Below are 27,212 nucleotides of genomic sequence, written 5' to 3'. Positions count from 1 at the left end.
AGTGATGCCCAAGTATACTTAGAAAAAACTGATAATACTCTTTTTCTCTTCCTCTGCATCTTTCTGGGAGTGGAGCATTGTCATTCTGTACAAGAAAGTCGCTGGTGTTGCCCTCCTCCTCTCTCATTAGCAGACAAGAAAAGCCTTTTGTCTTTCTGAAAGCAAAAGGCCAGCTACTAGTTTAAAAATATTAAAAAAGTGGTTGATCAAGAAAGACTTAATAGTACTTAATAGGGAGGTAAAAAGTAGCAGGTGGAAGTGAAATTTATAATATGATATAGGTAAAATTAGGAACTGCTGAATAAAATGAATGAAGAGAAAATGCCACTGGGGTACTGTACAAATACAAGCAGACAAAATAACCCAAAAAAAACCCCAAAAACAAAACAAACCAACCCAATGTACTCAAGTACATTGAGTATTTGAAAACAGTACTAAAGAGACCAAACCCGTGAAAGAGGAGATGACCTAAAATGGCCTTTTTTTATATAGTAGACAGGCTGCACAGGAAAACTCAGTCTGGGTGAAGCAACATATTCAATCAGAGTTCATGGACACTTCCATCTTAAAACATCCTCTTCCTATACATTCTCTTGTGAATTTCCTCCCAGATTTTGAAACCTTAAGTTCATCCTAAGTGTAGTATGGACTTTAGACCTAAAGTTGTACAGTGTGACAGATACAGTAGAAACGTTGAGAAGAACAGGAAATAAGTCAATGATAGTAATAAAATAGATTAATATTTACAACAATTATAATTTCAGGCTAAAATGCCATCCCTGAAACAGCTATAAGCCACCCAACTTTCATAGTTACCTTCCAACATGCACACAGTACCAGTCCAATTAGGTATGTTATCATGCACATCAACAGCAAGCTGCAAAAATAAATGTGACTCTTTTAAAGATAAACTAATGTTGCTGAGCTCCTCTTTGTATTAGTTAGGGCTGTTTTCCAATAGAAAGAATTAAGATTTGGCTTCCATTACAATTCTTTAAGCTGCTGGCTACAGCTTAGAAAATAGCAGAACATGAAAACTCATCACTGTGTGTTTTCCAATGTTCTGTTTTTAGTCATGTCCTATATACACACTGAGAATCAGCCTATACAAGGTTATAAATGTGCACTTTTGTTTAAAATGTCATTAGCCTTCTTTATTTCTGCACTAAATAAAGAAACACTTAAGCATGCCCTTCCAATACTCACAGTGAGGTCTAAATATAATTTCAAAGAAAACAGAGGTCTGAACTTTCCAACTACAATCACTCAGAGAAGAACTTGTGCTTTTTCTAAATCCATGACAGAGTGCAAAGATCATGAGCCTGTTTTCCCTGTGTGCTATCCTTCAACCCTGTAATCATCTAGTCTCTTTATGGAGTGGATGGTTATTGAATTTGTATGCCAGATGTGTCCAGAATCTCTGGGGAGGATGGGCTGTAATGACACCAAGCAGAGATGAGTTATGAATGGAGACAGATTATTACAAACACAGAAAGCAGTAAGGACCCATTTTTCAGGAGGCATTTAAGAATGCGCTTCACAGTATGTGTATGGACTTGTTCACCCATACAGTCCCACCTGAATGTGCCTATGTGGGCAGACAGAACCACAGGATTCACTAGAGGCTCACACACATGTTTTTGTTGTACTCTAAATCAGATAAACATGTACTTCATTTTTTTTCCCCCCAGATTAGTTGAAAACTTGGTGTGAAAATGATCAACTGCAACAGCACCTGTGCAGTAACTATGGAACTTGGATTTTCATCCTTAGGTCAAATTACAGCTACTGACTCTTGGCCCACAGTCCAGGAGCCTGCGATGGGCAGATTTGCAAGCTGCAGGACAGCTGGTTGCTGTGCCCTTCAGGTAGGGCTGGGGACACTGGTGGGGCAGCGTGTGTGGGAAGCCCGGCTGTGCCTGCTGGTAATGCAAGAACTTTTATCTCCAGGGCCTGTCAATCTGGCACCTTTCACAAGTGTTAAATTCACTTAAGTATATTTTTTAAGAAGCTGTCATGAGACATACTGAAGCAAATATGTCCTTCAGTGGTTACACATGGACTAAGTTGTAACAATGTTTGTTAAGTGCTTTGACATCCCCAAGTGATATGTTTGGTACAGCTTCCACATTTGTTCGTTTATTGAAGTTTGCTAAATAGTCTTCAAAGCCAGTGGGTTAAAGAAATACCTGACTGGACACAGTGCATCCAAAAGGCTGGACCACAAAGAGGTGTTTATATAATTAGAGGACACCACATACATCTGCTGGTAGGAGAATTTAGTCTACAAATAATAGAAAAGCTTTCTAAAAGATGTTCTGGTAAGCATCTTTTGATTTGCTACAGAGAAGATTATGTGATACTTGCTTTATGTCAAGTTAAGCTGTGATAATTTAAAATAATACTGATGGAATAACTGTTTTCAGTTTCTAGGCTAGATTCTCAACAACTATAAATGGTAGCTATGCTAATTTACACCTGCTGAGGAGATTGCATTGTAGATTATATATTTATATATAGTACCATGTGCAAACTAATGCAGTTATTTCTAACTATGAAAATTTAAATCAATCTCCTCCACTAATGTAAACAGTGTATTCTAACAGAAACAGATAAAAGTGCACTGAACATGTTAAATACATTATTAGGTCGATGAAGATCATTCATATTGATCCAGGTCTGGCTTCACAGCAGTTTAATCAAAGCTGCCTGGAAGATGTAACAGAGTGGTCATGGCATTCACTGCCTTTTGTGCTGAGTGAGTCAACAAATGACTAAAATTTCATTACTGCTGCAACTGACAACTTATGCAAAATTAGCCACAGCAAGCTTAAAAAAAGAGTAGATCACTATTTAGAGGTGAAACAAAACCCAGCTTCTGTTTTAATGGGGAAATTGTGCTGCCAGAGGTTGCTGATGATCCACCCAGAAATTTGTGGGCTCTTGATAGCCCCACTACTTACTTCCCATGGATCTGGCAGATTTACATTAATTGGATTTTTATCCTGTATGGCAGTGACCCAAGATATCAGTACCCTCTTACTCCCTTCAGCCAAGGAACAAAAAGAAAGAGATGAAAGTCTTTTGTTCCTCCTCCTGGCCTCCAAGGATGGCAAATAAATCTCAGTGCTAGTGCTTCCTGTGTAATATGAGCTCATAGTTTGTTATGGAATTGGGAACAGGAGGCTTGGGAGAGTCATTCAGCTGTGTCAGCCAACAGCTAAATGAAAGAAAAAGGGTCTGTAGCTTGGCCACATAGTGATCTGAGCTGCAAGTCATTTTTGCTCTAACTGGAAGTTATTAATAGCATAATTTACAAAAGCCTTCAGCAAGACTTACATCAGGCACTAAATAAACACTAAATAACAGACAAAGTCTACCACCAAGAGTTTGCCATTGACAGAAAAAACCTGCAAGCTGAAAAAGGAACACAGGACAGGTAGGAAACTGAGCCATAGAAAACTGTGGAATAATTACATTATTTGTTGAGGTAATTTGTAGAAAAGCCAAATGCTGACCCAGCATACAGCCCTTCTCTTGAGAGCATACCAGAGTGGGGACACACAAACAACAATACACTGGCAAAGAACTGAATCATCCTTTTGCTTGGGCTGCTCTTGGATCTCTGGAAATCAATATCACGGTCCCAGAAGAGCAGTGCTGCACACGTTCCACCTGCTCTGTTGTTAAACAGCCTCACTCCTTGGAGGCCTCTGCTCTTCTTCCACCATCAGTAGGTGGGGTTGTTTACAGCTCATTTGAAAGTTACCTGTGGCCTTTGTGACAAACTGTCTATTATATCTGTCATAAGGCTATACATCTAACTGTATTATAATTTCTTGCTAAACATTGCTATATATTTTATACCACAGTGTATCAGGAAAGTCTACAATGAAATTAAATTATCACACAACAATATATATTTTTAAAAAAGAAGATTGTTTCTTCACCAAAATACATTGTCTCAAACATCTTTTAAAAAACATTTTTAAAAAAAAAACATAAACTTATGTAGAATGCCTTTTGGGATTACAGAGACTGCAGTGTAACTCTTATATTTTGTGTGACAGGTCAAGTACACAGCATAGCCTAGCAGTAAATGGAAAAGCTGCCCACATCTGGTCTATTGCTTAGAAATTTCAGGTTCACTCAGGTGGATCAGCCCCTAGACCTGTCAGGTGGGCCAGGACCCACAGGTGAGCAGTTAGTGAGCAGCACGGACAGCTCCTCTGCTGGATCACTGGTTCTTTGGACAGCCATTTCTGCTTCTGGAGCCTTCAGCTACATTTCCATTAAGAACTATGTTAGCTGAAAGAGATACTGGATTAATGAAATTGGAAATGTTCAGAAGAAAAATGTATGTAGTGCTTTAACCACTTTTAAGAAACATGAAGTGCAAGTGATGGAAGGATGACCTTTATCTTTTCTACCAACAGAAGCCCAACCTCTCAGGCACAGTGAGAACATAATTTATCCTTGGGCTTCATTCTGTTTAAAGATGTGATCTTTAAACAGCATGAGATCTGTTTTTAACAATTTTGCAGTACAGGTAGAGAGAAATAAATTGTTTAAGAAAAGATGTCAGTTTTAAAGTAAAGCTAAGAGGCCCACACAGCCCTCTCTTTGGTCAACACTGATGCTTTATGTCTTGGGCCTTCATTTTTCAGGGAATTTCATGCCTGGAACACCATCACTACAGTGGTCTTACCAGTATTTCCTACTCTACATTAGCTGAATGAGTTGGCTTTTCTTTTTAAAACATTTCTCTTGCAAGGAGGTTTTTCAATTACATCACTGCTAGGAAGATTCAACAGAATGAGGACAGCACCTCCTTTTCTCTTTTGCAGAAAGCCTATTTTGGTAGAAAAGAAGGCAACAAATTATGCTCTGCCTAACTGAATTTCTGCCAAATCATGTTGCAGGGCAAAGAAAACTCATTGGCAGCTTGCTACAAGAACACCTGGGGCCATTAAAAGTCCCAAAAAATCTTGTAAGATCAAAAGGTGAAACAGGAAAATGCTAAAGGAGGAGGATGATTACTATGATTATTAAGCACCACCATTTAATCAGTTTCATTTTTGACTTAACAGACAAAAATGCTTCTTTAACAGGAGTAAAGAAGCAGAATAAAGCAACATTAAATGGTTATTATAATTTATAGTCAGAACTTAATTCTAAATATATTGTTTCCCTTTGTAGTTACTAATTTTGGCAAATCTAGCACTTTTAAATGCTACTAATATAAACACAGCCAGATTCAAAGTTATCGGTACATTTCTTTAGCAAAGCATAGCATTACAGAATAAAATACTATTCTACTTGCTTAAAATAAAAACTTGGTTATCCATTTTCTTCAGAATCCTAGCTTTTCCTCAGGGGAAATCTGGAAGTTTTAAATACACTGATCCTTTGCTTTGCCACAATTCTCTCTTTTCGACCTCTTACATATTTTTTGTCTGCTGTCACATTTTTGATGATTTGTTTTTAAATTATAAATCTGATTTTAGATTAATTCTTCTTAAAGCATTTGCCACAATTCTTTTCAAAAATTTACATGCAGTTTCATTCTTAAGGCCATCCAAGGATTTACAATATGCTAAACTGGGCAAAATTTCTGTAGTAATCAGCACAGTATATTTTATACTCCATCACAATAATTTTTTCTGTCTCCACATCGATATAACTTTTTCTGCTTTTTACAATGGTTTACAGCTTAAATAATTTAATACAACAGTTGTTATATTTTTATTGCAAGCTTATAAAACTTGCACGGTAAGTCTCTTGCTTGCAATATATTAAATAAAGAAATGACAGAGAAGAAAGGGAACTGATGATTACTAAAACTGTAATTCAGGTGTCATAAAGTGCTTCTGGCTCACTTGTGTTCTGCACATCTTGTCAAAGTTCCTCAGATGAACCACCTCTTCATATTCAGTTCTTGCTGAATATATGTTGATTTAGGTAAAACAATGATTTCACATTTCAGTCAATGCATTGATGAAGGGGTGGTCAAGGGGAAAGGGCCCCTCATAAAGATCCAAAGGGCAGGAATGCCATTGCCAGCTCTGCCATTGAGTTGCTGGAAGACCCTGGGAAGTTTATTTTGCTTCAGGAACATGTATAGAGCTATGCTCCATTTAATTTTGCAAAAGCTTCAGTGGTGTATAGACACACTCCTAAACTGTAAGGCAGGACCTTTCTGTCTCATTTTTGTGTTTCTAAGCAACTGAAATACTTGATCATTTGTAAAATAAAACTCCAGATTTCATACTTCCATTTTGTAGAATAAAAAACGTACTTTCCTGTCTTTGTGAAATGCTTTGAGATCTCCTGATGAATAATTGTTACTGCTTTAGTATATCTAAGAGCTTATGTAAAAGATGCTGCTTCAATACGACTCTTTAAAATTATGTTTTACATTAGAGACCCACTTTAAATATTTTTACAGACACAGTTCTGTCCATCTCTATAAAGTAGGTCACTGAATATCCTGTATATCCACAAGAACATGTAAGTCTGCTAATTCTAAAACCCCTTTGCTGATAGCTTACATAAAAATAATAAATAGTGTTCTAAATTTATGTCAGAAGTAAATTTTACATACTTGGCAATGCTACATGCATTTCTATTTTAATTTTCATTTTTAAATTTCTGTAATTATTAATATTTTTGAAACTCAGAATAAAAATTGAAACTATCTGTTGTAGAGATTCTAAGGCAAGGATTGATAAAAACAGCCAGAAGATATTTCTGATGGCTTGGCCCAAAAAAACATAATTAATTCCTGTAAACCACTTACCTGTGTAGTCCTAATGTTGCTAATGAAAAGAAGCTGTATAGATGATTAAGATTTCTTAGTAGAAAGGTTTGTGACCTCTAAGAGATATAACATAGCTGAGAAAGGAACTTACAAACATTTCTGCTTTAGAAAAATATGGTAAGGGTACAGATATATGAAGGTTAATTTCTGAATTGTGTAGCTATGATTTCAGCCCTTGCCTACATGAATCACTCATTTTATAGGGTGAAGAAACACAGATGCCTGCATATTCTCTGAGATCTCTGGCTTTTGCTTGATGCTTGAATATTGCAATGTGAAAATGAATAATGGAAATGAAATCAGCATTGAACTCCTAGATTAAGCAGCAAGATTTTTTTCCCCTCAAAATAGAAAGTGAAAAATAAAACTTGGAAGACAGGTATGCCTGTGAACTTGAAAAACTTCGAGGAAAGTACCTAGAGGATTGCATCTCAGCTTCATTTGATGGTTAGCTTTTTCCTTCTCTTTAATTATCTTAGCTATGATGTTTACCTTTGCATGTTAGCAATCACAAAGGAAATTAGTTCAAGTCATCTGTATTATGTGATGGATTTTAAGAAATAGATTTAAGAATTCACTCCAGAGATGGATGCATGCTTAATGGTTGAATAGTATTTGACAACTGATGAAAAATGTGCTGCATGTAGTGTTCTAATTTCTGTTTGTTGCCTATCAAACCAGAAATCTACTCACCAGAATACTGTTTCCAATACAATGAGACAAGCTTGGATCCTTTGCAAAGTATTCAATAAAGGTGGGCATACTAGGAATAAATAATTTGGAAGGTAGGAAAAACTTCTAAGTAATAAACAAGAAAGCATCCTTGTAATCTGAATCATTAACTCCTTAGTTCCAGCCTAAACAGACAAATCAAGATCACAAAATATCTAAAGAATGAGCTAACTTCCATATGGAAATGTCTAGAAGTCATCCATTACTATTGCTTCTTTTCCATACAGCAGACACTGAAATCAATATGCTGCATTGGTTCAGTAAATTTGTCTTTTAACAAGTTAATAAAACAGTGATCCCCACATAGTCTTTCCATCAAACTTTCATAGAAAAAAATGAGAATATTAAATGTGCTAAGATAGGGAAGATCTGCTCCATTTGCTCTGCAATGATAATCTTTTACAAAAGAGGATTTTTATTATTAATTCTTTGCCTTCTGGGGATATTATAATTTCCTGGAATGTAAAAATGCCTTAAGCACAGCAATTTGCTGAGCTAGACTGAATTTCAGAATGTTTCAAATGAGCAGATAAACAACTGCATAATAAGCAATTATTAGATCAAGACTGTACAGTACAGATATAGCAGTGAACCAGCCAATGGACGAGCAAGTAGCAGATACTGTTTTTCAAACTAAGAGTTAGTGATGCTTTGACATGCATCACAACATTTCTGTTAAGAATTAAATACCCTACTGCTTATTTTTTCTTTAGAAATGCAGATTATTTCTTCAATCAAATCCTTGGGGTCTTAATCATTGGACACATCCCTCTGCATATGAATAATAAGGAGTTTACAGGCTGAACATAACTCATGTGCTAAAAGTGATTAGAGTAATTTTTTTTTCAATTAAATAGTTACGAATCGATTGTATAAGCCTGTTAAAACCTAGTACATTCTCAAGCCTTGAATTCTGCAGCTCCTTAATGAAATATATTATTTTGTCTTACTAAATAAAGAGTCAGATACACTACAGAAAAGTCAGGTGTAAAATTAATGCAATTTATATGGCTACCATGTTGTTAGGACTTGGGTATTCTTTACTTATACAAAATTTTGTCAAGCAGTCAGAATGGCCGGGAAATGTGGCAGCTAGATCAGAAACAGAACACTTAGGCTGTTTGAAATGCAGAATAAAGTTATTAGCTGAGCTTTTCTCTAAAAGAATCAGACATGGAACAGTAAAAAGGGCTGATATCTGTAGCAACAGCTTGATGTTTCAGCACAGATCGACCAAAATTATTTGTCCATTGAAATGAATGACACAATTCACACCATTCAAAATTACTGCTATAATTCTGACTTTTCTGCATCTGTGAGGACTACTTTAAAAGAATTTATGGTGATTAATTAGTATAAGTCATACTCATTAGTATGAGTGTTGCAAACACCATTTCTAAAATAGGAAAATTCAAATTAAAAACCAGTGGTTTGCACCAAAACCAGATTTTGTTTTAAATTTAGGATGGAATTATTAACAGTTTAAAAGCTAAACATCTGATGAAAAACAGCCCTCTATTCCAAAAGATTATTAATCCCATTTCAAAATACAATGAAGGGTCCCTTGGAGGTGTCTGTCAACCAACACAGAGAACCTAGGTCATTAGGTTAAACAAAACAGTTAACTTCTTTTAGGCAGTCAGACAAAATTGATCTTATCTGAGCTGTCCAGGCAACTGAATTGCATCACTCTTTTTTATAACAGCAACAAGGAATTTAAATAGGCCTCTGGTTAAATGAGTTATTACTGCAAACAACTTCATTGCACAGTCCCTTACATTAAATGGTCAGCTAATCCTTCCTAGCTCAAATTCTTCTGCAATGATTTTCCAGTCTCAAAACATCAGCTTCAAGTAGAAATTTAATTGATGTTCATAAAAGACAAAGTTAAAATGTGTCAGTTGTAACAGCAGAATGATTTTGACGTACTTTATTTGGAGACATGTTACAATCTCCTAGTCTAGTAAATTCTTCCTCGTCACTCCCATTGCTAGAAGAGTTTAATTTTAAAGAGATGCAGAATACAGAAGTTTGCCACTCAGTATTTCTGGCTTGGAAAACATTTTAAAGGAAATAGACTAGAAGCAGTTATAATCAGAAAAGCAACAATATAAACTGGAAGCTTCTTACTCAGATCTGCTTCCTTTTAGTCTGCATTTCCTCTTATGTTTGCAACTGGGAGAACATTTCAAAACCCTTGTGAAAGGGACTGGTCTTCAAACCTATCACAGCTGCAGGGCCAAATTTAGACTTTAGGCCAAGCTTAATTTTAAGTGTTGGAAATGAAGAAGCTTTCTCTGACAGGTTAATTAAAATAAAGGAAGCTATTTAAATCTGCCCAAGGATATGCATGTCACTGGCAGTCTAAGTGGTGACATTTGGTGGGCAATGTGTAGCTGATGTAGTTAAATGGATGCACCACAGAAAGTAATTTTTTATGGAGCAAGCACTTCATATACACAGTGTTAGGTAAGATAAATGCACATACTTTTAACCCTAAAGAACCAAATTTAGCTAAGATTAATATATTGGTTCTGCTCTAGCTAATGCAATTATTAAAAAAGGGTCACCAAATAAATTTTTGTCTGCTTTGGTGAAAGCAAGAGGCACTAACTCACAGCGATATACTTTCCTACTCTTATAGGGTTGCTGGCACAGAACCTTGTTAGACATTGCAGAGCTGGGAGGTGGGGAAAAGACTGTGGTGGAAGAGGTTGCCACTTGCATTCTGGGGTTCAGCTAAAGGGTTTTAAATAGTTGCATGCACAAACAGCAGCATGTGCCTTCGCAAGTATGACTTACCCCTTGGTAGAAATTAAATGTCTTTAGCAAGAGCCCTTTTTCAATTTTTATCATAGAACCATAGAATAGTTTGAGTTGGAAGTGATCTTCAAGGGTTATCTAGACTGACTTTCCTGCAATGAACAGGGAGATCTTCAACATCAGCTTGCTCAGAGCCCTGTCCAGACAACCTTGAATGATTTCAGAGATGGGGCATCCTCCTCTGCCCTTGTCAACCGGTTCTAGTGTCTCATTGCCCTCATTGTAAAACCAATTTTCTTCTGGTAAGTACTGATACAATGTATATGATATCCTCACCTAATGCCAATGACTGGCACACTGTTCATATCGACAGCCTTGGCCTGTTACATTAAGGAAAAATACCAGGCAGTGTATGTACCTTTCTAGAGAAAGGTTGTTTGGCATAGGTTTGTACTACACTATGTTTGACATACTTGTACTGGGAAGGATAATGGAAGGATGAGTTGAACATTAGTTCTGACAACAGGACTTGGATACATGCAGTACAATCACATCGGTGACTTTTGATAATGCTCCTCTGGTTACACTACTGTAATTATGAATTCTTAGAGCACAGCCCATGCAATTCCACATTCCTGCTACTCTTCTATGAATTTGACTACAGGTCATATGCATACATTGCTGGTGATTTACTTGCAAAATTAGTCTTATATATGCAACAAATGACTAGTCTGGCCTAAAGCCACAGTATTTTCAAAGGAGCTTAGTTTTTGTCTTTAATCTTCATCACAGCCACCAAAACAATTTTAATAAGTAAGGTTTAATTCTCTCATAGTAAGTGTAGACTATCTCTTTACCTATAGTTTCATTTACAGGGTATTGAACTTCCTTTTAGCATGTGACAGGTCAGCATCTACCACACTGAGCACAGCTTTACCCATATTGTGCAAGCTAGGATCTTTTACTGCACAGCAGTATGTCAGATCAGTAGAATGAAGTATTTTCTATAGCAAAATGTTGTTAAAAAACAGATCAAAATCCTGAATCCAAGCTGCCAGAAGAAAAATGAAATACTCAGAACATTCCATGGCACAACACACAGAATCAGTAATAATTTAGCTTTTGCAGGACAAGGTGATGTGTTTAATTTCTGTATCAGCTGTTTTTCAGTTTACTGTTCTAACATTAGAGCAGTACATTTCTACAGATGATATGTTGGAAAGAATATTGTGATTTGGTGCAGGTTTTTTTTCCCCATCAATATTTTTCACCTCTAAAGTTTGAAAAGGAAGGCAGCTTCTCAGGAAATTACTACTAGTTTAAAATGGCCATTATACACCTGATTTTTCCTGTTCTAACTTTCCCTTTTCAATTTTATGCAATGGTCAGTGGCATTTCTCCCATCTCTCATAAGCATTTCCTTTTTAGATCCTGGCCACCATTGCTCTCCAAACAGAGTAGGCTCTCCTGTGAGGAATAATAAGCCACATTAGTTTTAGAACAATTTTAATTAAGAAAGGTACTAGCCAGAATTCTCTGAAGGGGATGAGTAGTTTAAAAGAAGAAGGAAAGAATACAGTCCTCAAGAAATAATTTGTTCAAGAAAACATTTGCCCTTCAGAGTGACTTTATGTAAATCAGCATCAATATATTGCATGAGATTATTTTATGATTGTATGAAGGTTCACTCTATGGATTTCAGCCATGTGTAAGCTTCCTTTCAAAGTCACTTCCTTGCTTTCTGTGTCTCAGTGCATTCTTATTACCCACTGCCACAGATTATTATTTGAAGGAGGAGAAAGCTAAGTTTAATAATTTATAAAAACAACAAATGAAATCAGAGACACTGAATAGCCATAGCCACTACCCCAAACTTTAATGTCAGGAGCAAAACATGTTCTTTATATAAACTTTTAACTACTAATTCAGAGATTATTACTAAGTTCATTACTTACTGAGCAAAATTAACTTGTGGTAACTTTAAATGCTATCATTATTTTTTTTATAGCAAACATGTACTCTCTAAACCCAAAACACATTTAAAAGTTTCAATAGCACATCTCTCTTCATCCTACTCTGTGGCCACAGCACAAATGAAAATGAAAATTTAATTGAACAGTATCTATAAATACCAGTGAAGTTTGTCACCAACAGATAAAATAATATGTATATAATGAAAATACAGAGGAACCAAGCCAAAAGAATGATGAAAAAAACCCAAGCTTAGTGTGTTTCAAAACAGGCAACACATATTTTTTTTTCTTCAAAAGGAATTCAAAGAATAGGGTTAAGGTTGGGTTCAGACATATAAGCTGGCATCACATTATGTATCAAGTTTAATTAGAGAACCTATGGTAACTCAAACTGTATTTGGGGGAAAAAAAAGACATTAGATCTGAAAAGACCCATTAATGAAATTTTGGAACTATTTTCTTTAAAAGATGGTCTGACCTAATGAAAATCCCGACTCCATAAAAGCTGAAAAAAGTTTTGCCACCAATTATGTGGAGCCAGGATTTTATGAATTGTGTGTTCATTTGCACCTGTTTACATTGTCTGCTGTTTATGTCTTTTGGCATTTTGGAATCTGTGCTCCTGTGCAGAAGGAGAGTAGGCTTGAGAAAATATTTGGCTAGAATTCAGGAGACAAAAGTTCAATCTCTGTCACAGGCTTACTGAGAAAACGTGAATAAGTCATTACCTCCCTCTCTTGTCTCCAGGTTACTTCTCAGTAAAATTCAGGTGATGAAACTAAACTCCTTTCTAAGGTCTCCTGAGATCAAAATATAAAAGGTACTACAGCTAGGAATATTTTTTATTTTTCATCACTAAAACTGCTGCTTACAAAATTCCAACAAGACACCACTGCGATACCTCTGAAGGCACAAGATGAAATAGATAACTGGGAATTTTAGAACCTTCTGTTTCTTAGTGAGAATATGTAAGAAAGAAAAATTAGCTTTTAGGTTGGTAATAGTGGTATACATTAAAAATATTTGTATGTAAATACATGGCTACTAAGGAAACAGCTGAGGAATAAAATTGGAGATTCACAATACAATTAATGTGTTTATTAGAAATATGTCTGAGTACTGGAATCACTGCTTCCAGGTAATTCTTTGCTACAGTAAACTGTATATTCCCCTGGAAATGACACTAATGCTGGTGAAGTTAATGAATTTCCAGCAAGCTCTGCATGGACAGAACACTGAGAATGTTGACAGTCTTTCTTTAATTGCTAACAGTCTGAACTTACTCCAGTACTTATGATTTTTCAGTCTAAAGCCTGCAGAATGGCTGTGAACTATCTGGCCTTTCATTTTAGCTTCAATCTTGCAATGAAATCTGTGTGAAAGGTTCCTGGGGGCTACAAATTCCATCCACTTCAACAGAAGGTCATGATTTATGCTTTTAGGGAAAATAAAATGGTTTAGCAAATTTTAGACAAATTCTATTTCTTTCCTGTTCATTACTTGACTTTCTAGGGGTTTATCTAACATAAACTCTGTGATCCATAAGTAAGACAAGCAGCAACAATCACAGTCAAATAGTTTAAGTCAACCTAGTGAACTACTCAACTCCAGTTCACAACTGCAGGATGAAGCTTGGGGATGATCAAGAAAGTCACCTCAAACACCAGATTAAAACACCCGTAGGAGCTTTAAGATCATGAAACAGATTAATGAAGTTAATGCAATTAATTCCAAACATGCAGAAATGTTTAGCCTTTAGGAGGAGATAAAAGATTCATATCTGGTCAAAGGCTATTTATCAAATGAGCTAACATGGAATTGTCACTTTGCAAATTTAACACAACTAGTAAAACTAACAAGAATTGCTGCAGGAAAACCAGCAGTTGTTAGACAAAATACTTGTTAAGGATTATAGTGTGTCTACGAGTCTGGTTTTTTGTGATGGTGAATATTTGGCAGAAGGGTTGCTCCCTGAGAACTGCATCAAGAGCTCTAATGTTGGATCTGACCATTCAAGATGCAAAATGTACTTGTTCCCAATTTCCTGTATTGCAATTGAACTTGCAACTAAATGAAAATCAAGTAAAGTTGTTTAGTTCCTATATATTTTTTGCAAGGAAAATGATGCATCTCCCATCAGTTTCCTGTGAGATAAGAGGCAGAGTAATAGATGAGATATGTCTGTGAAGTCCAATATCAGCAGTGTAAGGGTAAAATTTGCTTTCTCTGCCTTGGTAAGGTCTCTCCAACTGGTACATTGAAAAATGAGTTTGGAGAGCCCTGAGCAGCTATTGCCATGCTGTTCCCACTTTATGAATAGACAGAACACTTCCAATGCAGCACTTTGAAAACTAAGAACAAGCCAAGAAGAGTTTGAAGAGTTACAATCAGATGCAAATAAAATTTTGGATGAAAACTGAAGTATAACATTTTTTAGATATACTTCATAATACTAGAAACTTAAAATGATCTCTGAAAACATTGGGCTTGAATCCTAGCTAAGAAGAAAATTATGGCAGGCTGCTTAGGCAAATAATGAACACATGAAAAACCCAGAAAATGTTAACTATTTCAGCAAAAGACAAAGGTAAAAAGAAAAGCTTAGTACTTAAGCTAAAAAGCGAAATATAACCACAAAGGGCTTCTATTTACCTACATAAAACTATATTTAAAACAGCATGAAGGAAAAGAAGTCTGTACTTAAAAATGTCTTCTCTACTCTAAGATGATATTAGGATCAGCTGACTCACACGGGGAAACTTTTCTTGGAAAAGACTAGAGAGCAAGAGGATATTCACGTGCATATACATATATATATATGAATATATACTTTTTTTGACTTGTAAGATTCATGTCTAGTCTAATATTCCAAGCTGGGATAAATCAAACTGACTCATATAATGATCATGTTAATGTTATCATATAATGATAACAACATGAAATATTATATAATAATTTTTGCATCTTTTAAAATACCAATTGTGGCTTCACATATTTTTTCCAGTAGAGTTATTAAAAATTAAATTTGTATCATTAATTACAAGTAAAGAACTTTAAATAATTTTCAAACTTTAGTAATAATCATATCCTAAAGCTGTACATTCTAGGTTTGTAAATGTTATTTTACTGTAGTGTCATAAAAACCCCATTTTTTTGTATTAAAAAACCCTGGATTATTGACAGTGAAGAAATTTGCTGTAGGTTATCTTAGATTTCTGAAAGGAAGAAAATTATACACTCTGAATCAAGTTTCTCCTAAGCATCTACTCTCATCTATCTACCTAGATGCACACTCTATCTCTGCATCAAGCCAGGCAATTGTATGTCAGTATTCACTAAATTTAAAAAAATGTATCATGCAGACACAAGCAGCACAGAAATCCCACCTCCCTGCACTATGTTTCTAAACAAGAAAAGGAGAATATTTTATGTACATTACTGTGGCATGGAAGTGGAAAATTTTGATAATAATCAATTACTCAAAAGACTTTAATTACACAGAATATATTTCTATATAAATGTTATAAAAATGATATATATATTTCTGTATATAAATTGTGTTTGTGTGGACAATGAAAAACATTTACATTTAATTTTATTTTCTGATCTTCACTTTTGATTCAATGTAGTTATCACAGCCCTCTGATTATTTAATACTTAGTTCTTCAGGCCTGATAAAATTTGTTAAAGGATTTTTATTTTTTCCCAGTCTTTTTATGGGACCACCTTTAGCAAGATAATTTAAAATGTGAGCTCCAGTTCAGAAAAGCAGATAAACATATATATGAGTGGATTAGGTATGTGCATATGTATTGAACTGGTGCCACATTTGCTAGTTGAATTTTCTATAAGACATTAATTTATATATTGTAAAAATAACTACTATTTCAAATTAGTCCATTTACATGGTACATGTACACATACATAAAGTATTCATAATGGTGTGCATTTACTGTTGTAGTTTGCACATTCTTTTAAAGCTTTTTCCCTGTTGATGCCAGTATAATCTAATAAAGGATAACATGGTATTTCTTACAGCTCCCAAATACTTTCTTAAGTGTCCAATTTCCTTTTTTTATTCTGAAAGACTTTCTCTGAAGCATGTCATAATAATTAATGGCTGTTTCATGTCCTAGAGAAATCATTCAGGTTTACATTACAAACCACATTAATTTTGAGTGTTTTGCAATACCTAAAGCGTAAGTATTTCTAATTGTACCATCTTGCTGCTCTTAATTGATAACATGTGGTTGAGTATAGGAACTGTACAAGTAATAATATTATTTCTCAGTTGGTTTTATATAAAGTAAAAGGATAAGTTATCACTGCTATGTGTGAAATTGGTGTGCCATGAAGTGAATGTACAGAGGCTACTTCGTGTTCTGTTTTCAAACTAAAAGCGGACACATCACCAAGAACCCAGGAAAAAGTATTGCATGAATTTCCTCTTTCTTTTCCTATTTTGCTAAATTTTAAAATGTACGTTATGATATCATGGAATCAACATGAAAGAAGGTGATTCTGTACAGGACAAAGCCCTGAATAATACCAAGCCCAGCATAGGACTGCTTTTATAAAGGGAAAGACAGAACAACATCCATAAAACGTGAATAAATGAAAGATTATTTGAATTCATGAAATGTTCTTGGTGCTTAAACACAACTTAGTTACAAGTTTTCTATGGAAACCCTTGATCTTGCACAAACATGTATTGACGCCACAGACAAACTGCTCAAGGTCAGTGACAGAGGAGACAACAATCTAAACCTACTCAGTCAATGACAGTGAGCACTTGATATGGCACTGAGGTGTTCTCTTTAACTGAAAAAAAGCCCATTATTACAAAATAAAAATGAAGCTACTGTGCTGTATAATGAGAGGTGACACTGTGTTTGTAATGTCTCAACAGATCAAACCCAAATTTTTGACTTTATCATGCAAGCTCTGGTCCATTACAATCACTGACTTGAATAATGCTTCAGAAGAAAGTTCCAGTTTGCTTAGGAATCCTGATACCAACACAAAGCTGAGCTTCTCTTCTGAATCAAAGCTGTGCTGCTCTGGTCACTGACTCTACCCCTACCTTAAATCTAGGCCAGCTATCTCCATGAAGATTCCAATGGCACTTAACAGCACTCAGCACATCTCAGGGGACACATCAGCACTTCACAGTATCAGGAACCTAAAAAGAATTTTTTTTTGTTTTCCAATCTCTCTATTCCTTTTGTTAATACAAAACCTGCTCTTTTTTCAAATATTGGCAACAATAAACAGGGTGATGTGTTGCATTGTCCATGGCCTGTGTAGACTGTGCATGGTCTATGAAGTTTCTTTTGTCTCCATGCCACTATTTTCCTTCTGCAGCGGGGGCAAAGAAACATATTAGTGGCTCCTGATTTAATAAATAACACCCAGTAGAATCCAAGCTGTGAATTTCTGTACATGTTTTTGCTTAGTACTTCCGGCTACCAATTGTATTTTCAGCACAGAATATTATGTTTTTATAACAGAATCTTTGGCTTTATAATCCTCTTTGCTATACTCTGGTTTGAGTCAGTCACATTTTCTTTTTCTGGATTAAGAAACTTTAGAATGCTTCCCTTGATTTTAGGCTCACTATGCCTGCCTTCAAGTTTTACTCTTGTATTTCACGACTCAAGGCTGAGATATGACTTATGTGGTCCGTAATAAGGGACAAATGGAAGTTAAAAAGAAAGGACAAAACCAGGAGACCAAAATGGAAGAGCATAAAAGATCAAGCAAGTGGAGTACTTCAAGATGAAGCCTCACATTTTCTATGATCTCTCTTGAAAATGAAACATTAAATTGTGCCTTTGATTTGGATCAACTGTGCTTGAGCTTTTGCCCAGTGATGTTAATAACATAATTTCTGTTAATTTCAATAGGTATGGATTTCATTCTACCTAAAACCCAAAAGAACAGTAGCCAATGAAATTTGACTTGATTTCCATAGCTCAGATTCTTAGTCTTTGCTGAAAACAAGCTTGAGCTTGTTTTATCTGTCTTGACAAATTACACATCAGAGCAGGAATGATCCTTTGGATGAACTAGAAACTGCAGTCTCTAACTAGAATTATTCTGGTGTAAAATGGGCCAAGGTCTTGCCTCTAATTCCATGGCTTCTTCTGGCTACTGTATGCTGCTTTTCCATCAGCACTTGGACAGGTTTCTTTTGTGTACCAGAAAAAGAAACCAATCTTCCTATGCTTGGGCAATCATATGTAAATCTTAGTGTCTTGCAAATAGTGTACTGTTTCTTTTTTCTCCTAAATGATAGTGTGAGAGGCATGACTGGATATTTTTGAAATGTGTTTTACAATGATTAAAATAATCAATTGAGCTAAATAATATATTTAGCTCAGAGCTAAAAATATACCATATCTTAGAACAGATCTATTATAGTATGACATGAATGTACCTTGGAACTGATAAAGTCTTGTTATCATAATTGCCTCGAATGAGTATGCTTTGGGTGATGAGAACTCCGGAAAAGCTTTTCAGCCTCTCTGCAGTATATTCACAAAAAGTGAAAGGCAAAACCCATGAAAAAGTGCAAAAGAATATTGTAAGTAATGTGCTTAACTCCTGCCTAAAACAAAAGTGCTCCTTTCAATCCATACTTGCCAAAGACATTTTCTGAGATGTATCCTATACTTAAACTTATTACAGAATGCGTATTAATTTCTGTGGCGAAGAAGTATTATGCAGCAAGGTTTCTATCAAAATGAAATTTTAACATTCTTTACAAGTTTGAAAAACTCCTACATAAAGTGTTCTGAAACAAGTTAAGAATAAGCAATGCTTTTAATGAAAGCACTGTTAAACAGCTGAGGTGTCTGTTTCCACATTTTTAAAGGATCAAAAGTTTTGGTGCTTTGTATGCTATCACAGATAAAAACAATCACAAGAAGACAAAATACTAAGAAAAAAATATTTAAAAAGCCTCATCTAAATATAGAAATCCTTATTATTTCTGTTGTTATTATAGTTTGAGTGACCCAAATACTTGATTAAATCACAGCATGTAAGTTATGATACATGATATAATACAAAAGAGTTCAAAGCACATTCTATGTAGTTAATGCACAGGGAAGAAAAAGAGTAATCAGTTAAATTAGAATATATTTATCTTCATATATATATATCTGTAAAAAATGCCTTAGGCTGGCTTCTATTTGTTCTTTTCATAATAGCTTGGAAATGTCAAGATCTCTGGACTATTTTAAAATGATGAAATTATGGCCATTAGAAGAGCAATCTCACAACAGATTTGATCTCAGGCTCCTTTCTGGAGTAAGACATGCACTTCAACAAACTCTTCTTCTTCAGGGTTCCACTTAACTGTTCTCACAGAGACCAGCAAGCTGAGTATTGAGGATGTAAAGTTTGGCTGCACAGTCTAACTTTGAGTATGCACCAGAGGCAGTAAACAGGAGAATTTTTTGCTCTGACCATCTCTGTAGAGTACAAACAGGCCTTGCCTCCTTACTCTGCCTTCTCTCTTCAGGAACCCTCACTATATTGAAAAGAAACATGGAGACTATGGAGAATGGCCAAGGGCTGGGGAAACAACTGGACAATGGAACACAAAGGTATCTCATTACTTATCACTCTGATCAATAAATGATCCCTGTGTTCCACGCTGTCTCTGGACTTCAGGAAATTGGCTTCTTTGGCTTCCATTACCCAGATGGACAAAAAATATCCAGGCTACTAAATCAAACTCTGCCTGCAGCACCATCTTCTCATACTGTTAAGCTGCTGCCCATTTGGAGTTTGAATCAGAATATTATGTCAATTTCTTTTTAGCTTCACAATTTTTTAAACAATTATTCTATGCCATTAGATAACAAAAAGATCATGTCTGTCTCCAAGGAAATGGCCAAGCTTTTTGGATAACCTCAGAGACTGCTCAGATGAGTTGCTGGCAGAGTCCTGACAGTACTATTTGATACCAGCTATATTGAACAGGTAGATCTGGACAATGAAGAGAAGATACCACATCCTACTGCTTGCAGGACAGAGGAATTCAACATGGCTGACACTTGGAAATTTTACAAAAGTACTTTAAGGCATTACCCAATTAACTGCTATACTGATTAGAACCCTTAAAAGTTAGATTTTCAGCAGCTGCACATCTTAAGAAAAGTTTCAACCAGGAAAGCCCAGCTTGTCTTATGACAGTCAAGGCATCTGACAAAACCTGATAGACACCATCAGTGGTGTCTATAGTTGACAAAAGGCAAGTTCTGACAGAAATAAATTAACTTTAAGATATTGTAGGAGGAAGCACTAGAGGAGACACCAGAGAGGAAGTAGAAGACTTCACATAAGATTTATGGATGGTTTTGGCTATCAGTCAGTGCTAGTTCAGACACTTCACCTTTTCTTTTTCTATCCAAGAGTCATACAAATTACTGCCCTGAGCAGAACTGATACTTCTCAGTGCAGCGATTATGTGACAGAATGACTGACAATGATCAGCCAGCTAACAAGTTGGAAATGTTTTTCCTTGCAAAATTCAGTATTCTCTTTCTTAGATCTATTTTTTTAGCTTTACTAGACAAAGAGCAAATGGCAAGCATTTTGATGCTAAAGAAGAACAACTCCAGAAGACAAGCTAGTCATGCTGCTAGCTTGGTCCTACTACTAGGTCCATCTACAGCAGTATTCTGTTTGAATGGTCCTAAATAAATATCTAGATTAAATAATAACAAGGGGTTCATTATGCTATTATACCCAGATCATTTTGAGCCTCCATTTGTTTTAAGTTTACTGGACTTCCTATGTCAGATGTAATTTCACTCACCCAAATACCACCATAGTTTCTTTTTTCTTCATTTGTAAATAAAAAGTAATATAGAGATGGATCTATACAAATGATGAAAAGTTATTTATAAATCAAAGTTCTTTAAATGCATATAGATTTAGAATCATAGAATTGGTACCAAAATATTGGCAAGTTGAAACAGTCCTAGAGAAAACCTTCCTATGTAATTGTAAACTGTAATCTGTGATGTGTCTCTAAAAATTAAGTTTGTTACAAATGGTTTCTGGATAGCTAGACAGGTCATCTATTCCTCACATATTAAACACCAGATTATACAAATTTGGTGTGCCTGACATCATGCTTTTATAGCTCTTCTCTGTCAACAAAGCACTATACTAAGTTTCTCAAAATTAATTTTGTTGTAGTATGGTGTTTGTACTTGAAGAATTTTATGCACTTTTATACAGTTAGTATCTGTGGACTTAAAAAATAAATTTCTCACCTTAAAGGACATAAAGGCTAAAGCAGGATCTACTATACTTTAAGCTGCCTCACAGGCATAAATCACTTCTCTATCCAAATTCAGTTGAGAGACAATATTACTATTAAAACAATTCCCCATGTCTTGGATAGCAAACAAAAAAGATACTTTCATATGAGATATTTTCATAACATATAATATATATTTCATAATAGTTTCATATTAGATATTTTGCTAATAATATGCATATATTGACTTGCAGCATGTACAATACCAGCACAACCTTAAAAAAATAGAAAAAAGTTAAAAATTTCAGCATTTTAACAGCCATTTAATAAATCAGTTCTCTTGACTGGATAATGTGGGTAGCAATAGCAAGATTGCCCCCTCTGTGGCTCAAGACCAATTATAGTTACTTTTATCTTTTTAAATGTCATTTCAAACATACTCACAAATCACTATTTTCTATTTGCTTCAGTATGTTATAAGCTGATTAATTTCCCAAAGTACTAATAAAACTTTTTTTTTTCTGCTTGAACTATTACACCTGGTAATTTTATTTTCTTAACAGGAAACCCAAGAATTAAAATTGAAATTTTCCTTTTTCAGGTTCACAATTCTTCTCACATTTTCCACTGAGAATAAATTAACAGAATTCAAGAGAAAACCAAGCTTAAGTTTTATAGTCCATTTTAGAGAGCATCATAACACTTACAAATGTTTTTGTTCAGCCAAATTATATATGTTAGTCACAACAAATACTTCATTTTCGTTAGCATCTGCAAAGCTTGAGCTAGTGACTGTAATTTGATTTTTAAAGTATTTATTTATCTGCTTCATTGTTACTCAGTAAAGAGTTCTTAATGTCTTTTTAGTTACTACTCATGTGAGTAGTTCTCCACAACTGCTGAGTAAATACCAATTACTCACATGAGAATGTGTAGACCTACATACAAATGTGGGAAGGTTCAGATTCCAGTTGTCCTCATGGGGATTTTTTTCCCATTATATAATGGCATATCCGTCAAGAAAGTTAAGTTGAAATAAATTTCTAGTGTGAATTTAAAGTATGCTGCTAAAAAAATGAAACTTCAATGAACACAGACACTCATTATTGTAAAAATGCATCTTGGTACCTTTAATTGATCTTCTTCCTCCTCTCTCAGATTTACACTACAGAATGCATTCTCTCTGTACTGGAAACTCTGTGTTTTGGAAAACATCTGGAAAATGTGTTGATAATGCCATGTCTTATCAAATAGAATAAATCTTACCAGATGGAAAACCTTTATCTTCAAAGCTGCATGGTGTACATGCATCAGGGTGTTACTCTACCATTGCAAGGACTCTAAATGAGTGCCTAACCACCAGGGCTTCTCTTGCAACAAAATAAAAAGTCCCATTACAAGTAAGATTTTTTACAGTTGAGTTGAATTATACTCAGACCATATTAGATTTTTAAAAAAATACTTAATTTTGTTGAAGCTTGATAAACTTATAAGTACTAAGGGCCTTTTAGACATATATTTACAGAGCAGAGCCACTTCAAACACTAAATATGTAGCAATTTTAAAGTTCCTACCCAACGGTCTTTTCCTGTTTTCTTTTGCCTTTTTGTATTCCCAGTCCATTTCTTCTTTAGTATTAAAAAGGCATTCTGTAATATGGTGTCTGGTGAAAGGAGGACATTCTCTATTCCCAAATAAATATTCAAAAATATTTTGCATACATCTTGTGAACAAGGCTTGTTAAATCATAATGTGATGACTTATAAACATTCATCATTCCTATACGGAAGTATAATCTAGTCAACTGCATGGTATAGCAAATCATCCTGACACGTTTATATTAATGCACATTTGAATGAGAATAAGAAAGAAATAGTCAAATTTATGTTAAAGACTTCTAAAGGCTTAACAGCATCTTACTAAGTATATATGTCAGCTTAATCTAATCCTCCTACTTCTAATACGTTCTGTGGTCTCAGCACGGCGCCCATAATGCTCTTGCATGTTATGAGGGATTGCCTCTGAGAAGTTCACCATCAGTACTACACTTTGTTCAATAAAACTTCACATCTGGTCTTAGGATGACAGAAAGCTATCTGTCTCCAATTTGCATTACAAACCTTTAGCTCCTTTTGACATCCATAACACCGGCTGTAATAATTTCCAATAACCTGTTACAATATGCCAAGCAGATATATTCCTGGTTCTCATCTTACTGTGTCAGGTAACAACACATTTCTAATATTTATTTGGACAATTTTAAATAAATGACAACTTCTTTATACCAAAAACCCATGCATTATCTAATCAGAGGCTCATTTGAGAAGGCCTGTGGCAGTACTTTCTCCTTTCACTCCAATGATTTTAAGTTCTAATCAGAAAAATGTCACCTTTATTTTTTTTCTGTGCTTCTGCTGGAGGAGACAATACATTTCATTTCATGATCTTAAAAGCATTATTGAAGACTATTTACTAATCTTATGACATGATGGAAGTCCTCCTAAACTGGAACAACTATTTCCTTAATCATCCTTCTTGATTTCTGAGCATCCTAATTTCTACTTTTTCTATTACAGATACATGTCTTACGTGTTTCACATTAAAATTACTTGAAGAAAACTGTCTATTATTCCCCACTACATTATTAATATTATTTTTCTTCAGCAGAAAATGTATCTGCTGGCAGATGAAGACCCAAAAGGACAGACTGACTTGTGGGATTAACAATGTCTAACACAAGTCAGAGATCAAACGTGTCACTAAAGGATCCTCATACAGATGGTTAGCAACCTCTACTACCTGAGCTGAATTAATAAATGGCAATTAAAAACCTGGTCTCTCAATATAATTTGCTTTCTGGCACCCACATCAACGAAACAAATTTTTTTAAAAGTCTGTGTGTTAGGTCTGCAGATTTACAAATGAAGATCAGTAATTTCCTGCTTTATCTTCTGTCCCAGTAAAATGGTATTCTGTGTTTTAAAGGCAGTAGCATAAGTACTGTTACCCACCTAGACCTACTCTGCAACAGAAAGTAAATTTTGGAGGTAGTAGGAATCACCACTGGGACACCCAAATACTTATAATATCTTAAGACAAGTCTACAGAAAAAGGTATGAGCAAGTTTTGGCCGTGCTCAGAGCTGACAAGACACAGCCACTGCTACTTTGGAAACCAGTACTGCTCCCTCTTGGGATCTGCCCCATTCAGATACATGCATTCTACAACAGGACAGGCTCAAGAGGAAAACAGGAAAAACTGGAAGGAGCTATTGAAGGAACAGGAATAAACTGAAAAACTGGATTGGAAAATGGAAAGAGCTATTGTTATCAGAACTTAACAATCTCTAATACCTTGGTCTAATCTTATAGAAAGGTTAAAATATCTTGGGATTCAAAAGAAAGACATGATACTATCTCTGGTATATTAAAACTGGGAAGCACACTAAAGGACACATAGAGTTGCAGTAGTCTTACCTGTCAAAATTAAAGACAGCCAGTAATAACAGAGAAGATAGAACACAGACTTATGTCATCTTGCTTATGGACACTGTCAATGGGATACTGAAATTAATGGGAACAAATTGGACACCTCACACAACACTTCTTAAACTGACAATTAATATATTTTTGTGAGGATATTTTGAATTATGAGAAGTAGAATTATACTACTAGTGCAAAAGACAGTCAAGGACATTGTTCACTAATAGGCTTCATTGTTTTGAAAGCTGATGCTTCACTGGACAAAGCTCCAAGAACACATACTACCAGTATACTTGAATATGTCCTGTGTCTTAACAATATCTTAATAATTAGACTTCAGATTTTGAATCAGAAAAAGTGTATGTGTGTGTATATATATATATATATATATTAAAAATATATATATAAAAAATAGTATCCTCTCAGATAGAAATTATCAGCAAGACATACTTCAGCAACAACTGCTTTAATTTGAGAAATTATTTTTGAATATACATCATGGTTATTCTTCCATTGCATGAACTTTCTAGAAATTTTTCCTAAGAAGCAAAATTTTATTTTTAAATTCTTCATCAGTGAATTAGTGCTCCTTGTAAAGTTAATGTATTCTGTATATTCTACAGATTTGCAAGCATGTATTTCTTACCAGTGGGGATAATAATAAAATTTGTATAATGACAGGAATTATTATGACAGTGCAGAGATCTGAACGCAACTAGAATGAACATATGACAATCACACAAATCTTTCAATGTCTATGCTATTGGTAGTATAAAATGAATGGAACTGAATCAAATTTTTATGCTCACAATTAATAAATTATATTGAGAAATATATTTTATAAAGCAAATGAAATTTTTTTGGAAGTAATTATTCTATGGTCTGAGAAATATCAGAAAGAAAGCAGGCGAAACAGTAATGTTAATCCCATGCCAGAAACATGTTTTATCAAGTTTCCTTTTAGCTCTTAAACAAGATGTAGTAAAAACAACAACATTCTGTCAGACTATATGTTCATTCTTTGCTTCCTGGATTAAATATGCTTATTCTATGCCACATTTTTATAGATTTCAATTCCTGTACTTTAAATCTATTAAACAATGTCAAGTTGAATTTTCTTCAAAAACTGCTGCAGGTTAAGAAAAAAAAAATAGGACAGTAGAATATTTGAGGGCTAACATTTATGTCAGCTAATTAATATGGATCAGTTGTGGTCTGCAAGGATTTTTAAAGTGCATGCATGTTTGAGATAAATATAGACTAAGGATCTGATTTTGTTTCTTCCCAAATTGATAACAAAGTTCTTACTGATTTCGATACAAGTATGGTCTGCCAGTTTTATAGATCTAGCAGATAAAATAAGCTTTTGTGCTGTTGCAAAATGTTAGCTGTCCCAAATAGAGCATAGCTCAAAATGCACATCTGCAACATAAGAAATAAATTGTAATTTTAGTATTACATTTATTGCTCTGTTTTCTCTTTATTTGGTAAGGGAATGAGATTCTGAGAAAATAAACACTGGGGGAAAACCCAACAAATTTTTTTGGATAGCAGGTTCTATTTAAGTAAGTTAGAAATCAGTCCAGGTTTAAACCCAGATGCCCTCTATTCAGAGGATACAATACCATGTCCTTTCTTTAAAACATTAATATTTCATCATTCTCAAAAGAGTTCCTGCTAGAAGAAATTGGTTATTTGAACATGGTTCCACTCTGTGACAAAAAGAAGCCATGAAATGCACAACCGTTCAAACACTTTTGAGCAAAAGATTTATTCTCCCTACACTGAATTCTAAGGTGGCTGGATTTCTCTTGCATGGAATACAGGATAACTTAGATTATAGCAAAATTGCATAATCCAACCTCCCACTCAAAATCAGATGTGAGATTAGAACAAAAGTAATCCAGGACTTCACGCTGTTTGGACTTCAGGAAGTTCAAGAACAGAGCCTTTCAATATGAGAAACACACCTGGTACCCAGCAAAAGGAAAAAATATATCATCATTGTAGAACTGTAGAATTATTTCAGTTGGAAAAGGCTTCCAAGATCCTTGAGTCCCGCCGTAAATCTAACACTGCCAGGTTTACCACTAAGTACAAAGTCTACTACACACCTTTCAAATACCTCCAGCGGTGGTGACCACCACTTTCCTGGGCAGCCT

General features: G+C 34.9%; 1 protein-coding gene across 1 annotated transcript in view; it reads right to left on the bottom strand.

Annotated features, from left to right (window-relative positions):
* Positions 1 to 27,212, bottom strand: part of DPH6 (diphthamine biosynthesis 6) — a 180,189-nt gene that overhangs the window by 7,800 nt on the left and 145,177 nt on the right. The gene's annotated exons all lie outside the window — the stretch shown is intronic.

The sequence above is a fragment of the Ammospiza caudacuta genome, chromosome 6 (assembly GCF_027887145.1).
Source record: "Ammospiza caudacuta isolate bAmmCau1 chromosome 6, bAmmCau1.pri, whole genome shotgun sequence".
In the NCBI taxonomy this organism is placed as follows: Eukaryota; Metazoa; Chordata; class Aves; order Passeriformes; family Passerellidae; genus Ammospiza; species Ammospiza caudacuta.
Note: the sequence above shows the minus strand (reverse complement) of the source record. Positions and strands in the feature narration are given on the sequence as shown.